The sequence below is a fragment of the Tiliqua scincoides genome, chromosome 1, assembly GCF_035046505.1.
Source record: "Tiliqua scincoides isolate rTilSci1 chromosome 1, rTilSci1.hap2, whole genome shotgun sequence".
NCBI classification, from domain to species: Eukaryota; Metazoa; Chordata; class Lepidosauria; order Squamata; family Scincidae; genus Tiliqua; species Tiliqua scincoides.
The window spans coordinates 162,388,586-162,405,956 of NC_089821.1; the positions used below are offsets into that span (position 1 = coordinate 162,388,586).

The 17,371-nt window shown below is 43.6% G+C and overlaps 1 long non-coding RNA gene across 2 annotated transcripts in view; it reads right to left on the minus strand.

Annotated features, from left to right (window-relative positions):
* Window positions 1–284: 284 nt before the first annotated feature.
* Window positions 285–17,371, minus strand: part of LOC136636895 (uncharacterized) — a 34,004-nt gene continuing 16,917 nt past the window's right edge. For both annotated transcript variants that reach the window (XR_010793567.1, XR_010793566.1), the window contains exons 2-3: window positions 10,308–10,464; window positions 285–8,859 (exon numbers count right to left, since the gene is read on the minus strand). This is a non-coding gene — a long non-coding RNA (uncharacterized lncRNA). The remainder of the gene's footprint in view (window positions 8,860–10,307; window positions 10,465–17,371) is intronic.

Genomic DNA, 17,371 nt, shown 5'->3' on the forward strand with positions numbered 1-17,371 from the left:
CCAGTAAGGTTAAATGTAAAAGTCAGCAGTATTTGGCAGAGATTTATGTGGAAATGGATACAGGTCTGTACAGCTCTCAGCCTGATTAAATAAATGGTGCCCTGGGAATAGAACACTTGCATACTTTGGTAAATGAAAGTAGTGCATTAGAATGCAGCTTTAGGGTCTAATTTAAAAATATAATTCATACCCGAACAGAAGCCTTTAAAATATTGGCAGATGTCTTTATACTGTTATTTTATACAGAGGACAAAGTGGATTAAAGACAAATGTAATCCAAATAATGGTGGTTTCATTTATTTTCACTTCTGTTTTATTTCACTTGAAGAAATTTAATTTGGAGAGGACAAGAGGATATGCATACAATATATATAAAATTTATTTCTTCCCCCCCCACCCCAGGAAGATCTGTTCCAAAATACAAGGACGGCCTTTTTCACGCAAATGGATGTCACAGCTTTGTTGCAGCAGGAGCGAGTCCCTGCCTACTTTGCACAGCCAAGGTGAAGTAAATACGATGGCCTTTTTTCAAAAAGGCACTTATGTAATTGGGAGCTTTAATTTTTATTCCCAATCTCATTGTTTTGTCAAGGTGATTAGGCACAACTAATTAGTCTCTGCTCCAAAGTTCTCCACTTTTATTATAGCCCATTGCTGAAGGACAGAGACGGCTGTTATTGCCTCGGCTTCACTTTTTGATTCGTCCCCAATGAATTCAGCCTGGAGGAAAGTTTTTTTTTTTTTAACATTTACTTTCTCTTTCCCTGATCAGAGAGAAAGATAAAAGTTCAAACACAACATTATTTCCACAGACAACTTTAAAAAAATGATTAATATTAACAAAGAACATTTTGCTATATTATTACAGATTTGAAACTTCCTAACACCAACTGTTGTCTGCATCTTTGGGCATTAGGTACCATTAACATATTGCCCACTTCTTATTGGGTCCACCTTTTCTTCAACTCCCTACTTTTGCCACCCATCACCTCCACACTCTTCAGCCCCACTACACGTGATACTGTCTTGCTTCCAAAACCATCCCGGCTTTCAGTCAGCTTCCCTGGATACTCAGCACTATTTTCTGATTCCCTTGTGCCCGTCTTCACAACACACAGCTTCTCCTACTTTGGGCCCAGTGTGACTTTTTTCTCCACTTCCCTTTCTGTTGGTCTTTCTTCAGCTCCAAGTCTTCTTTTCCTCAGGCCTCCATCATCTCAGTTTCCTGTTTCTTAAGCCACTGCCCACTCTGCCTCCTCAGCAGTGGCATAGCTAATGATCATGCAGCCCGGTGCTGATCTCACAATGAGTTGTGTTTTCATTTTCTGCTGAATTGGCCATATCTTTTGACAGAATACAGATATTCCAATGCAGTTTGTTTCATTGCATTCTGCATTAAATTATCTTTCCAATGATATATTACATGATGGTGGTATTTGTATATACCAAAATTTTCACAATTTTGGCCACTAATGTCAAGCTCAGCTTGTTGCCCCCCTAAAGCTTGTTGCCCGGTGCAACTGCTACCCCCTGCACCCCCTTAGCTAGGCCACTGCTCCTCAGCATTCTCTCCTCCGGCTTCTAAGCTCTTCTTGTTCCTTAATCTATGAACATGCTTGGGCTTTTTTTTCAATTCAGTTTTCCAGTCTCCAGGTTCCAGTGTGACCCCACAGCAGCTCCTATCCAAAGGGGCATATGTGAGATTAACTGCAGGCAAACAGACTCCTGTATTTTCTTCATAGAAGCTAAGCTGTTCGCAAATACAGGTTGAGCATCCCTTGTCCAAAAATCTGAAATGCTCCAAAATCTAAAACTTTTTGAGCACCAACATGACACCACAGGTGGAAAAATTCAAATCTGACCTCATGTGACAGCTCACAGTCAAAACACAGGAGCACAGTAGGCAGTTTATTCATCATCTCCAAGGGAAAAAAGACCCTCCCGGCTCCCTCCAACTATGATATATCTTTCAGACTTGGGTTCATTCCTATGATATCTCATTATGTATATGCAAATATTCCAAAATCAGGAAAAATCCAAAACTCAATCTTAAAAAATACAGAAGAGACACCAGCAACAGCCACTGGACAAGAGGAAATGCAGGGGTGAAGAGGGATAATTGCTCTCCCCCTGCAAAATATAGGAGGACACCAATTTAAAAGGTGCCTCTTTGCCCACTTAGCCACCTACTGGGAAATAAGCAACTTATTAAGTGGGCAGAATTTGAATTAACACAGCTGAATCACCATTCTTCTTCAGAAATAATACCGATGCACTCTGGCATCCATAAAACTTTCTAGTAATTATATTATACTACTTCATCACAGCCTATGCTGGGCTGGTGATAGTCCGAAATTCAAGATCAAGCCAAGATCCTTGGAACTGCAGAGATACCTTTGTAGGATTCTTGCTGTTCCAAGCAATGCAGTTTTCTGGAACTGGTGTGATTTGTTCAAGACCAAGAACACTGAGTTTCTTTAGACTGCTCCAATGTCAATTGGCACAACAGGAGGTCCCTGATATCCACATATTCAATTATCTGCGTATCCGGAGGATACCAGGGGTGCCCTTTAAAAAGGTTGGGAAAGTAAAGGAAAACATCAAAAATAGCTATGCCTATCTCTGCACAGTGAAATCGCTGCATTTTCAGGGCTGCAGGGGACATTCCGAGCTGCCTGCAGCCTCTTCCTGGTCATGTGAGGCTTCTCCCTTCCTCCTCTGTCACCATAGAGTGTAGCACTACCAGGAAGAGAATGCCTAACAATGCATTCTGGGGAGACACTATGTAAAGGGAGGAGCCTTGACGTAACCAGAAAGAGGTTGCAGGCAGCCCTGAAAGTGCAACGGTTTTGCTCCACAGAGGCAGACACAGCTATTTTTGGAGTTTTCCCAATGCGAAGCCTCTGCAGGCGAGGGGATGCTCTGCTCCTCTTGCCTCCAGAGGCTCATTTGAGCTTCCCAGAGGTAGTGCGTGCCCTCTGCAAAGCTCAGACTGTTAGAATCGTGCAAGACAGGTGACTTCCGGTTTCATGGAGGAAACTGGAAATAGCGTCTGTCGTGCAATTGGGCAGTCTGAGCCTCACAGAGGCAGCGAGTGGGTGCGTGTTGCCTCTGGGAGATGAGCCTCCGGAGGTGAGGGGAGCAGAGCTCCCCTTGCGTTTGGAGACTTGGGGCATGTGCCCCGCGACAACCACATGACCAGCGGCGGTTGTCGCATATACAATCAGGCGTTGGCCAGAACGTCACTAAGGGGTGCACACCTGTGTATGTGTGTGAGTCTATAAAACATTTTTCTATATATTTCTATATAGCAGTTTCTCCTAAAAAGAGCTTTATTGTTAAATGCAATTCATATAAACCATATATGTAATAAATAATTATTACTTTGATCAGCTATTTTAGTTTCATTCTTAGTTGGGAACTATCAGGAAGATGCAACTATTGTTGGCTTCATGGTTTTATTCCAAAACAATAGAGCTTACTTGCATTGGAGCAGAACTTGATCCTATTATAGCAGAGTTCAGATGTTTTTCACATAATAAATATATGAATGCCTTCCCCCCCCCCCCAGCCTCTGACATATCACGAAAGCCAATTGGAGTTCAGAACTCTTCAAAAATAAAACCAGGGCTTACTGCAGTGTTTAACCATCCGTCCACTATGTAGAAAGTTTGATAATATTGTTCTAATTAAACACCATTTATTGACGTTCACCTTCATTAAGCCAAATTAGTTCCCTTGGAAACATGCCAATAAATCAGCAGCTCCAATTAAGCATATTCTGCTCAAGCAGAGTACTCTGCCATTCCAGAGCCAGTGACGTTAATGCACTGAGTATCCAGTGAAACTGGTGATGAAAAAGGGATCTTGGCATGTATCTCACAATGCCTATTGCAGGGTTTAAGAGCGTGCTAATTGATGGGAGTCTCCAATCACTCATTACGAGGTAAGCATTATCACTTTGATTTTTCCAGACAGGGAAGTCAATCACAGTGAAGCCCTAACCCTGTGTTTATTAGTGGGGCTTTTCAAGTTGACCTGAATACAGTTTCAACCAAATAGCTAGGGTAGTAGTTTTCAAAAAAATCTACCTTCTCAGAATGGTGGTGGTGTGGTTAGCACACCACCACTCACTTGCCCTGCCCACGTTCCAAGGAGCAGGCAGTGGTACAAAATTTCAACTGCCTGATTGGCTGCGGGCCAGTGCTGGAGGCAGAGTTAAGCCAGGACGACCAAGGGGACCTTTACTCACCCCCTCAGTCACATCTGGATCTTCGACCGACTTGCCTGCCCCTCATTCAGTCTGAGACTAACTGGTGCTTTTCGGGAGGCTGGGAAGGAATTTTTTGCTGCCAGACCAATTGATTTGTGGGTGGTAGTTTTTTTGTCTACCCCAGACTGGTGTCGGTGATGCATTAATGTTGGTCAGGGAGTTGTATTCATTTTGGTTTGGTTAGTTTGGTCACTTTCAGCAGGTGGGTGGAACCATTGTGGAACCAGTAAGCTGGTTGTGATCCTTGGTGTCCATTCTGAGGTAGCAAGGTTAAGAGGTGAGCCAGCACTGCTCACATATTGCTTACCCTGCTCAGTGAGGCTGGATGGCAAACCCCTTGGCTGGCAGTGGCAAAGAATACTGCATGGCTTGACCTGTGCTAGCCTGCCTTGATTTTGTGCTAGCTGGTTGCCTCGACCCCTTTGGGGGTTGGCTATGATAAGCTTGCCTGACCATGATGGAACTCAGCTTTGAGTCAGGTGGCATGCCCGTTATTTGACGGGGAGGCAGGCAGTTATCACCATTTCCCCCACCTTAGTGCCCCCACGGCTGGGAGGTTTGAGTTAGTCCCTGCTGCAGTTTTTGTGTTATGGTTCATTAATAAAAGTGGTACAGTTTTAATCCAAAGCATCTGTCTTGCATCTTCATTTACTGGAGGTGCATGGGGTAATACTTTCCTTATTGACTGGCCTGCTTGAACATGAGACCTCTTGAATGTTGCAGGGGATTCTGTGTCATTTTTGTGGGCACCCACTAAGTTAACATGGAGCACTGATAGATCTGTTAGGCCTTGTTGTTACTTTGTGATCCTATAGGCGCCTTCCCCTTACAAAATGGGCATTCCATTAGCAGAAGGCCCACTCTGTCAATCCTATGGCTGCAGCTGTGGCTACAGTGACAATGGGAACAAGAGGGCCACTGGCACAAAAGGCTGGCAACCTCACATGCATCACAAGAGTGTCCAGCCACCACCAGAGGAGGTGAATTGGCATGGGGGAGTCAGCTGTGGGTGGGGAGGATCAGGATGGGGATTGGAGCTGCTGGGAGGGAAGTCTGGGGAGGACAGGGGGCTGTTATTGGCAGCAACAGGGCCGCAATATCCTATGCTCCCCGCCTGGCCTTGCCACGTCCTTTTGGTTCACTGATACAGATCCAAATAGACCCATTGGGGTCTATGACATGGCAGAGTAGGTAAGTAAGAATTTCATTTACTTACCTCTCATTGTGTCATGGTCCCCAGTCAGCTTCACAGGATGCGGTGGGGGTTGTGTCAATTCAGCTGCATCCTGCAGGCTGGGCTGAGGATAGGACTGGTCCATGAGATTGGTTACCTAAAACACACCTAACCATTGCCTGTGGCTGCACATTGCAAAAGATCAGGAGGGGGCAGTTAGGGGTGCATCCAGATGTAGCTAAATTATATGGTGAGCGAATTGTAGAAGAATATTCGCCATGCTTGCTGCATGTGTCATTTCCTTTTTATCAAATTTAGGAGCAGGAGCAAATGTTTGAGCAGAAGCCGAGCTTGCAAAGTGCTGATTGGCTAGCACTTGTATCAAATCACAAAGCTATCTCACCCTATCAAGATAGCTTTGTGATTTGACAGCTTTGTGATATCAACCTATCAAGATTCACCCTCCCTTCCTCTCTCCAGCCCACTCTCCTCAGACCTGTGTCAAAATAACACTTCCAAAGCCCCAATTGCAGACTTACATGTATAAAGCTAGCACAGGAGGGAGAATGCTTCTAGCTCAACCCTCTTCCTGCTGTGATGATTTTCTGCTTGGAAAATACAGGTAGTTCCTTACTTAAGTACAGGTTAAGTTCTGGAGGTCTGTACTTAAGTTGAAAAAGTACTTGTGCTGATACAATATTTATTAATAAATCATAAATAAAATTGTGAACAACTTTCTACAGTGACTTTAAAACAGTCTAGAAATATTTTTTTTTCTATACATAATCTATAAAATAGATAATAATTCACTAGAATACCACTCTGTGGGAACCCTGCTTTTTTGCTATGTAATGTAAGCCGTAAGCCTTGTGTAATGTAAGTATAATGTAATGTAAGTGTAATATTTTGTGTAAGCCTCAGAGTAGCTTAGATGGGGGCAGCATTTATATTAGTTGAATTTTACAACTTGCATTTTACAAGGTACAGTTTGCCTTTGTATTAGTTGGAGAGGGACACAAGTACAGTTCTATTAAGTATTGTATCAGCTCTCTTTTACCAATCACTTCTGCATCTCCAAAAAATAGCATCACTCTCCCTCTCAAAACGAACATCCCTCTCCCCGTCACAAATCTGTTTCTCCATTTCCAAAACCAGTCCAATTGTGCCTGTGTGAAAATGTCTAGACTATATCTGTGCAAAGCTACCTATACATCAAACCTTGGATGTTCCCAGCAGCAGGCTGAAGCAGTGCTCTACATTCTACCATCCGAAGACTCCACTGTGTCATTCTGCTACATGGGTAACAGCCTGTGTGTTTATCTTTTGAAAAAATCCTGGCATAGGACAGGGAGTTTGTGGGGATTCTTTGGAAGTTGCAACATTATCTTGCAAATGAGATCCACTCTGCACTGTGGTTTGAAGGTCACTGTAGGTTAACGTGACCTTGTGGACAAGCCTTTTCTGAATTTAAAAACGAATCCAGCTGAATAGCCCTGTCACCACAGCAATGCCTGACCTCAGATATTCCCCTAAATTCTGCCAAGATAGCAAGACAATAATGAAGAAGCACAGTTTAAGATGAAGAAAGAGGCCTCCCTTACAGGAGACATGATTTTTCCAAGAGCTGAGAAGAGGCCAAGTAGTAGTTGGACCACCATTTGATGCTATGCCCAAATCCCTCTGTTCTCCCTTTTTTATGTCTCACTGCCACCACCTTTCTACCTCCTCTGCAGTTGTGGACCTGCCATTCACTGAAAGGGGCAAATGCCCAGGGAGCGGATTCTTGTGTGCCTCTAGGACCGCACAGAAGTCTCGTTGAGGCTCCCAATGTGGTCGGAAACTGTGATTCTAGGGGCAAATTTGCACGCGGGGGATGGCAGCATCTCATAGGGGGGTGCCATTACAGACCTTGCCCCAGGCGTGGGGCTGGAGAAGTCTGCCACTGCTCCTTTGCCACCTGGCACCCTCCAAACGGGTGGATGATGAAGTTCTTGGGAGTGGAACTTCTTCCGCTTTCAGGGTCCTCCACACTCAGCCCGTTTTGAGGAAGTGACAGGTGGCAGGGAAGTGGAGGTGGCAGCAGTAACAGCAATGGCAATGATCACCACCTTCACACTGCTGCCACTGCTCTCCACACTGTACCTCCTCTGCTCAGCACTTCTGCAGAAGTGCTGGAGGGGTAGCCCTCCTCACACATCCTGTTTTGAAGAACCAGGGGTCTTTCCTTCCAAGACAGCTATTATGGGAACAAGATTACAGTGCTCCCGATCTCCTCCTCCAGTCTCAACATCCCAGTCTTGGGTAGTGTTACTGAAAGATGAGGCTGTCCAAGGAAAGTGAACAAGAAGATGATGGGGGAGCAACAGAGTTGAACAATTGGGTAAGGAGCGGGTCGGGGGAGATGGCAGACAGGCACAAAGTGTGGGCCACTCCCTGCCAGTTTGCTGCCCCCTCATTCCACCACTTGAAGCCACGGCTTTACCCGGCCTAATGGGTGGAACTGTCCTGGCTGTGTAGCCTTCCATTATGAGAATGGGAGGAATGCTAAATTCTTCAGGCAGTATATCACAGATCTCAGGGTTCCCTATCTTGGTTTCAGCCCAAGAAACATATATTTATTATGGCTAATATCCATAAGCCTCAAACTTTTTCGTTCAGACAATTATAAGTGACATGGGGGCATAGCAGACATTTTCATTTTTATTTTAACCTACTGGACTCCGATGGATTATTTTTCATTTTAAATATATTCTTTAGCAAATTATGGAGATCCTGAAAATAAGAACCATATGCCATACCAAGCAAGAGGTAAACACAGCCAATTAAAATGACTTATTTTTGGTTAATGTATCATATATTGTAACATGAGTAGGTGGCTATTAAATCTTTCAGAAAAGGCAGTGGTGTGGCCAAAGGAGAAAATGATGAAACTAGACAGTCTGGAAAAAAAACATATCTTTTTGTCTTATAAAACTGACTTGAAAATCAAGGCAGTATTGATTTATTAAAGCTATGGAAACAATAACCAATCCATTTTGGGTTTTTTAAACTGTAAATTTTTACGCAAACCCCCACCCCAGGCAAGATCTTTGTCATCCATTCAGAGATGTGACGTTCAAGATATTAAACCCAACAGTGCAGTTTTGTATGTAATAAGCACCAAGGAATTACAGGCACCAGTTAGTAGGCCCTACTAGTGTTTGACTTTGGCTTACAAAACATTATGTATTATAATCAGTAGTTACAACCCAACAGAGAATTAAATGTGCTTAAATTCATGGATTTCAATGGGCTTCAGAGGACATAATTTGGTGCTTCATTGTGGTCACTGATTTTAAATCACTTCAACCATTCAAATGGGTCATAAACTGCCAACTGTTTTCCACAGGTGGGTATTGTCGATCCCCAATAGCTAGAGAGAGAGAGAGAGAGAGAGAGAGAGAGAGAGAGATTTGTAAATAATGGAGTATAAAATTCTGAACATGTTAGAGAGACATTTTACTATTTGAAGAAAAAAAGATCTGCATCACTTTATTGCAGCTTATAACATTCTAACCTTGCTTTTGGGGGAAAAATTGTACAACAATAATTCTTCCTGATTTAAAGCAAAAAAAGTCTACCGTAAGAGGTGCTATATAATAAAGCCAACTGGGAAATTGCCTGAAATCCCACATTGACCCCACCCTCAAGGTCAGGGTGGGTGGAACGGCTTGTCGCAGTGCACATTTTCTCATGCTGCAGCTCTTCCCACTGTGCTGATCCTCCTGACACTGCTTGAAATTTCCCACTGTGGTCTCCCAGCCGGGGCAGCGGGCAGCCTTTGATGCCCTGGCAAGTGCCTCACGACACCCTGGGGCATCGTGACTCACAGATTGAGAACAGCTGAATTAGAGTGTTCGCAAACATTCAATTTAAAAACAGCAGCTCAGCTAATGGCTGGATGAACTCCTGAACAGACACAATGATAGAGGTCTCCTGACTCCTGTGTTCTATATAAAATGGTAACTCATGTTGGTAACCAGAATGGTCTTACCCATTTTATCAGTGTTCTCTTTTTGCTTTTTACACTCAGCAATTAATTCTGGAATTTGCAACTCCCTGAAGAAAAGGGCACTAATTTTCATCCTGTGGAGTTTGCAAATTTTCTATTAACATTCATTTACTGAAGTTTCACTTTCAAAGATACAGAATTTGAGCATGATAATGACTTAATGTGAAAAAGCTGTGAATATTAAAAAGGTCCCTCTAGGGGGTGTTTCAGGAGCATGTTGACAGAGAAGACACTGTAGAGTGCAGATTGACAGAAAGTAAGTCTTTAGTTACAAACACTAAAAAAAAAAAGTGTAATGCCAAGAAACTAACTGAACATAATATTGTTTGGCATTAACCTGATACAAAAAAAAATGTCTTCATAAATTAAACAATTTCTACTTCTTTCCCTCCAGGACAAGGAAAGAAAAATAATTAGGTAGCACTTTAACTTGCAAGAACATTAATTACCCTAAGCTATATGTGAAATGTTGCTGTATGCAGATGAGGAATTAATCTACTCCACTATGTAAATGTCCCACACTTGCATGAGTGAGCTACATAGCATTATTAGTGCTGAACTGAAATGGGGGGGGGGGGAGAGAAATACTTTTCACAAATACGCATGCCTTTGTCAGCAATTTTGGGGAAGCCTTTGCAAGGTTAAGAAACTGTTCCCTGGGCTGAAGGCTGACTCTCCGTGTCATGGCCTGATGTATGGCTTTGAAACTTTGCCACTACAGTGTTGTCTGACAAAATGAGAAGCGTTCCCATTGCTGAAGCAACCAGCTTATCCTTTCCACACCTCCCCATGCCGCTACCCAGTTTTACCTGTCTTCAGTCACATCACCACATCTGCTTGGACATGTAGTATCATGTCATCATCTTGATCTGCCCATCTTGATCTTCCTTCAGTGGCTAGGATCCTTTAAGTGAAAGAAGAAGAAAATGGTCCCAAAGGAGTAGTGCCAAGGCCTGCTAAAACAATCTGAAATAGAAAAGGATAGCAGAAAGGGGGCATTTTTGGAACCTCGAAAAAGCCCATTTCACTCTGAAAATGTTCATGGGCAAAAAAGAATCAGCACAGTAGTAAGAATTACGCATTTATCTTGTTGCACTCAGTATGAGCCACAGAACGTTCAAGTAAGAAATGCATTTTTTTTCTGCATTCAAGTATAGCACAAACAGCCAGAGAGGGGCTTTTAAAAGGCACAGAGAAGCCCAATGTATGTCAGAAGATTACACCTGAAGTTGTTGCTGTGTTTTGGCTATTTGATAAGCGCCTAATTGCCATTTGTTACACATACAGGTGTATTCAAATAGATAAGTCTGTCTGCCCAACTGGAGACACTTGGGCCCCCTCTCTAACCCATTGGGCTACTAAAGATGCAATCCTAAGGCGCTCTTGGACGGGCGCAAGTTCCATAAAGCATGTTTGCGCCTCATCAGCTGAGCTGGTGCAGGCTGGCACAGCTGGCGCACGCTGACTTCATGGAGGAGGCGTTCTGGGGCAGGGGAAGGCAGGCGGAGCATTGTTCCAGAGGCGGGAGGGTGGAGAGAGGGAGGCAGGCCTGGAACCCAGGAGATATGCCAGATCCTAGCCCCCATTCCTGAACAGCGTAGAGCAGCTTCAAGCTGCTCTGCTCTTCTCGGACTTATGCCATCTCCAAAGGTGGCACAAGACTGAGGAGACCCATTGGGATTGCAGTGGCTTACCTGGGGGTAAGGGGAAGAGTTTCCCCTTACCTCTGGTTGAGCCACTTTGGGGCCCTATCTTGCGCTGAATACAGTGCAGGTCGCCTGGCCTGCCCGTTCCAGCACAAGTTAGGATTGTGCTGTAAAACTCTTGGGTCTTTGGTGATGAGCAAGTGCCCTGGAATTTGGTACGTACTTAGTAAACATCACCATTTGAATGCAGGCTATCTGACGGACTGCCTTCTCCCATACATTCCAGCCTAACTTCTTAAGTCATCTGAGGTGGTTCTCCTTCAAGTACTGCCTGTGTCTCAAGTTAAAGGGATGGTGGCATGAGGGCAAACTTTCAATGTAGTGGTGCCACAATTATGGAATTCCCTTCCAGGGGAATTAAGAACTACTCCCTGCCTCATGGCTTTTCAGTGAAGGCTCAAAACATACCTGTTTGGTGTACAGTTGATGAGTGGGTGATGATAGTGCTGTGCTGTGGCTTGATTGCTTCCTTCTAGACCAAATTCTTGTACCCATCCTAATGGCTCTACAGTGTATGTTTTTGGGTTTTTGTTTTGTTCTGTTTTAATGATTTTATTTATTTTTGTGATAGATTGTACATTTTATTATGGAGCTTCGTAAGCTGTCTTGGGCATTTGCTTTGGCATGGGAACGGTGGAATATAAAAATTTTTCAAATAAATAAATAAAATAGGCCAAAGCATCTTGATTCTCATAGATGTTGATAGGGTGACATTTGTACATGTGTCCCTCAAACCAGAGTACTCAAAAAGGGTGTTCACCCAACCCATCCCATCTTTTGTGAACGCACTGCTAAAATTGTATGTACATTTCAGATAAGGACAAGTGAATCAGACTCAAGTCTGGTACTTTAAGTGCATTGGTGCTGGAGGCAGCTAAACAAATATTAATGAACAAATTATTCAATATACCGCAGATGCTCGCCTATAAGTTGACCCCACAGATAAGTTGAGGGCAGGTCTTGAGCCAACAATCATGAAACTTAGAGGGTTGTCTGACTATAGTTTTGTCTGATTTTACCCCAGGCCAGATCCTGAAAAATAACCTACCACTAATTGTTACCTAAGAACTGTAGCCTCTAATTTATTAAAAACATAGTAAAAGATCATAAGATACATTTTTATTCTTTTAAAATTCTGGTCTTCACCATCTTTTTGTAAACACTATCAGAGTAAGTGCACTGTAAACAACATACCAGTAAATCAGTGGTTCCCAACCTGGTATTCATGTACTCCCAGGGACACTCAACAAGACCTTTAGGGGTACTTGAAAAAGAATGGAATAATGGTAGAAAAAGGCAGGTCATGCTCCAGAATACCTTGCAAGGACCAGCAAGGCAGGAAGGGAGGTAGATAGTTGGCTTTGAAAGCCCCACCAACAGCTAGTTTTTGGTCATCAATTCATGTATGAACCAGTGATTGAAAACCAGCACAGTAAAAAAGCTGAAACATAATATGGAAAGTGATCAATCACCCAGAATTTCTCAGCACACTTCTGGTGCAAAACAGTGCAAAGGCAGAGCCTTCTGTTCTTCAAACAGATAAAAAGAGAAAACACTGTGATAAATACATGAAGTCTGGGCTTTCATAGAGAGGAGATGAGGGCTTGTATTATTACAAACATTTTGCTAATATGAAGGGTACAATTTATTATTGCCAAGGGATATGCAAGTGAAAAAGGTTGGGAACCACTGCAGGAGAACCATGAATCAAATCCGCCTTTAAGGTGTCTGGTATGTTAAGCCAGAAGCTCTACATACAACATACAACCCATAACACCTAACTAAGAGTGTGCAATTCAATTCACAGCAGAGAGATGCAGCTGCATATATTTGCAACCCTTTTTACTCAGAAGCAGACCCACTGCTTTCCATGGGTGTTATTCTTAAGTAATGCTGCATTGAATTGTAGCTTCAAATGGAAAGGGGATCCCATCCTGATGTTGAAAAAAAAAGGCCTCTGCCAAATGCAAAGCCTTTGCAAAAGGGAATCAGGTTGCAGCAGCAAAAGGGAACGGAGGGGAATAAAAGGTTAACTTTGGCTGGAACGTCCCAGGAAAGTAACTCTAGCAACTAACCAGCTGCCTGCCTAAGCTTAGCAGAGAAACTAAACTGTTCAGAGTTGAAAGACTCTGCCCTCTGATTGACCCGGAGATAAGGCGAAGTAATAATTGGAGCTTGATTACTTGGCAAAAATTTCACCTACTATACCTGAGTATCTACGGTATGTTGTGACAAACAGAATGCAAAGCAGCAGCATCGTATCTTGAGATCTGCTCCAGGATCTACTCTCACAGTCTTCATACTTCCATACTTGTAACATCTCATAGTTGACATATTCATCTACCCACTCACTGTGTTTGATCCCCTGTAGGGCTGCAATTCTGCAATTCTGGGGACAAGCTAAGTAAAGCCCCAAGGCCCTGTTTCCTGTATCTAAAAGGAAGTCCTTCACAGTTGCTAAGCAACTACCCAATGCAGTACTTTGTCCAAGATATTGATGGAATGTCACTTCTGATGGTCGCCTGTTCTCTGCTACCTTCCCTGCAGGAGACAGAGAACACATTCAAAGCAACAGCCAGCCATGGTCCTCGGGGCAGTGGCACTAGCCAGAAAGAGCATACTGAGATCAGTGAAGAACCTGATTAACTGCAAAGCAGCAACAAACTGCGTTGATTCAAAAAAGATCTGGAATTGTGTTCATTCCAGTGCTGGATCGTGCAGTTCAAAAAAACAATTTTTCTCCCTACACATCAGGCATTAGGAGCAGCCACAACTTTGGTTCGAGAATTGACTAGGATAGCTTACTGCTAAGATGCAGAATCTATTCCTTGTCCTAAATATAATGCTCATAATGTTCCTGTTTTCTGTTTGTAGCACATGTCATAATCTGGATTATCGATGTAGTCTTTTTGTGCCTCTAGAGATCAAAGTACACATTACATGCATATGCTTAATGCTGTCATGCCTGTGTGTGCTCTTGTGACTGGGTTGAGGCACCTGGAAGCTGGGGCTTCAACTCACTCCCCTGCCATGGTCCTGATCTGGATTCTCACCTTCATCACAGCTGCTTTTTATCTTAGAGGGAAACTCCAATTGGCACCAATGAGAACTTCCATCTGAAGCAAACAGACTGTGGAAGACTCAATTGGATTGGGACCATGACATGGGAAAGACTTAAAGCCCAGTTCTCCATACCACAGTCTCAATTCATACTTTAAATTTAAGGGGGGGGGGGAGGAATCCCAAACAGATTAGTGTTCAGCAAGCAAATGCTTGATCCAATGTGCTTGATCCAATGTTGTTTTTTTTGCAGATTCACCTGGGTCAATCAATACATATTTTAGTGACTGCAGAATCTGAAAGGTCAACTGTCACTGTCAGTGAAGATTTCCTATAGAAGGTTCAAGAAGATGTGGACATTAGAAACACACTGATTGTAACAAAAGCTTGCATAGGCAGATGCATGACATGGAGACTGTTTTGCAAAATGACCTTTATGCTCTCTGAACATACATGGAAACCCGAGATCCCATGCATGGGTCAATGAACTGAAAATAGGCAAAATTCAATTACAAGGGCTCATAGTCATGATGCCCACAGATGGGTCCAGGTCTATCCAAAGATTGTGGGCTAGCACACAATGTACTTTGTGTAATTTATAGTTTAGTTGGCAGTGCTGTCTCGTCATTATCATGTTATTTATACACTGCCTTTCCATACAGATAATGCTCAAAGCAGTTTACATTAGAGAATGACAAGATATCAATAACAGATAAATCCACAGTAATATATCAAACCCACAATAGTGTTGTCTTGTTGCTCTGAGCAGCTAATTCCTCTGCTGGAGCTGACTAGTAGCTGAGCAAAGGATATACAAGTTACAGAAAGCAAAAGGATAGGGGAAAAATCAAATTCTGTTAGGTGGAATGGTCAGATTGCCCTATTCAGCAGCAAAAATTCATACTTTTTTCCATAAGAACATAAGAACAGCCCCACTGGATCAGGCCATAGGCCTATCTAGTTCCTGTATCTCACAGCGGCCCACCAAATGCCCCAGGGAGCACACAAGATAACAAGAGACCTCATCCTGGTGCCCTCCCCTACATCTGGCATTCTGACTTAACCCATTTCTAAAATCAGGAGGTTGCGCATACACATCATGGCTTGTACCCCATAATGGATTTTTCCTCCAGAAACTTGTCCAATCCCCTTTTAAAGGCGTCTAGGCTAGACGCCAGCACCACATCCTGTGGCAAGGAGTTCCACAGACCGACCACACGCTGAGTAAAGAAATATTTTCTGTTGTCTGTCCTAACCCGCCCAACACTCAATTTTAGTGGATGTCCCCTGGTTCTGGTATTATGTGAGAGTGTAAAGAGCATCTCCCTATCCACTCTGTCCATTCCCTGCATAATTTTGTATTTCTCAATCATGTCCCCCCTCAAGCGTCTCTTTTCTAGGCTGAAGAGGCCCAAACGCCGTAGCCTTTCCTCATAAGGAAGGTGCCCCAGCCCCGTAATCATCTTAGTCGCTCTCTTTTGCACCTTTTCCATTTCCACTATGACTTTTTTGAGATGCGGCGACCAGAACTGGACACAATACTCCAGGTGTGGCCTTACCATAGATTTGTACAACGGCATTATAATACTAGCCGTTTTGTTCTCAATACCCTTCCTAATGATCCCAAGCATAGAATTGGCCTTCTTCACTGCCGCCGCACATTGGGTCGACACTTTCATCAACCTGTCCACCACCACCCCAAGATCTCTCTCCTGATCTGTCACAGACAGCTCAGAACCCATCAGCCTATATCTAAAGTTTTGATTTTTTGCCCCAATGTGCATGACTTTACACTTACTGACATTGAAGTGCATCTGCCATTTTGCTGCCCATTCTGCCAGTCTGGAGAGATCCTTCTGGAGCTCCTCACAATCACTTCTGGTCTTTACCACTCGGAAAAGTTTGGTGTCGTCTGCAGACTTAGCCACTTCACTGCTCAACCTTGTCTCCAGGTCATTTATGAAGAGGTTGAAAAGCACCGGTCCCAGGACAGATCCTTGGGGCACACCGCTTTTCACCTCTCTCCATTGTGAAAATTGCCCATTGACACCCACTCTCTGCTTCCTGGCCTCCAACCAGTTCTCAATCCACAAGAGGACCTGTCCTCTAATTCCCTGACTGTGGAGTTTTTTCAGTAGCCTTTGGTGAGGGACCATGTCAAACGCCTTCTGAAAGTCCAGATATATAATGTCCACGGATTCTCCCGCATCCACATGCCTGTTGACCTTTTCAAAGAATTCTATAAGGTTTGTGAGGCAAGACTTACCCTTACAGAAGCCATGCTGACTCTCCCTCAGCAAGGCCTGTTCGTCTATGTGTTTTGAGATCCTATCTTTGATGAGGCATTCCACCATCTTACCCGGTATGGATGTTAGGCTGACCGGCCTATAGTTTCCCGGGTCCCCCCTCTTTCCCTTTTTAAAAATAGGCGTGACATTTGCTATCCTCCAATCTTCTGGTACCATGGCCATTTTGAGGGACAAGTTGCATACCTTAGTCAAGAGATCTGCAACTTCATTCTTCAATTCCTTAATAACCCTTGGGTGGATGCCATCAGGGCCCGGTGACTTATTGATCTTTAATTTATCAATGAGGTCTGAAACATCTTCTCTTTTAACTTCTATCTGACTTAACTCCTCGGTCAGGAGGGGCCGTTCGGGCAGCGGTATCTGCCCGAGGTCTTCTGCCGTGAAGACAGATGCAAAGAACTCATTTAATTTCTCTGCCATGTCTAAGTATCCTTTTATCTCCCCTTTCCCTCCCTCACCATCCAGAGGGCCAACCGCTTCTCTGGCGGGTTTCCTGCTTCTAACATATTTGAAGAAGCTTTTATTATTCCCCTTAATGTTGCTGGCCATGCGTTCCTCATAGTCTCTCTTGGCCTCCCATATCACCTTCTTACATTTCTTTTGCCACAGTTTATGTTCCTTTTTATTCTCCTCATTACGGCAAGACTTCCATTTACAGAAGGAAGCTTCCTTGCCCTTCACAGCCTCTCTAACTTGGCTGGTTAGCCATGCGGGCACCCTCCTGGATTTAGTGGAACCCTTCTTTCTTTGCGGTATACACCTCTGCTGGGCCTCTATTACTGTTGTTTTAAGCAGCCT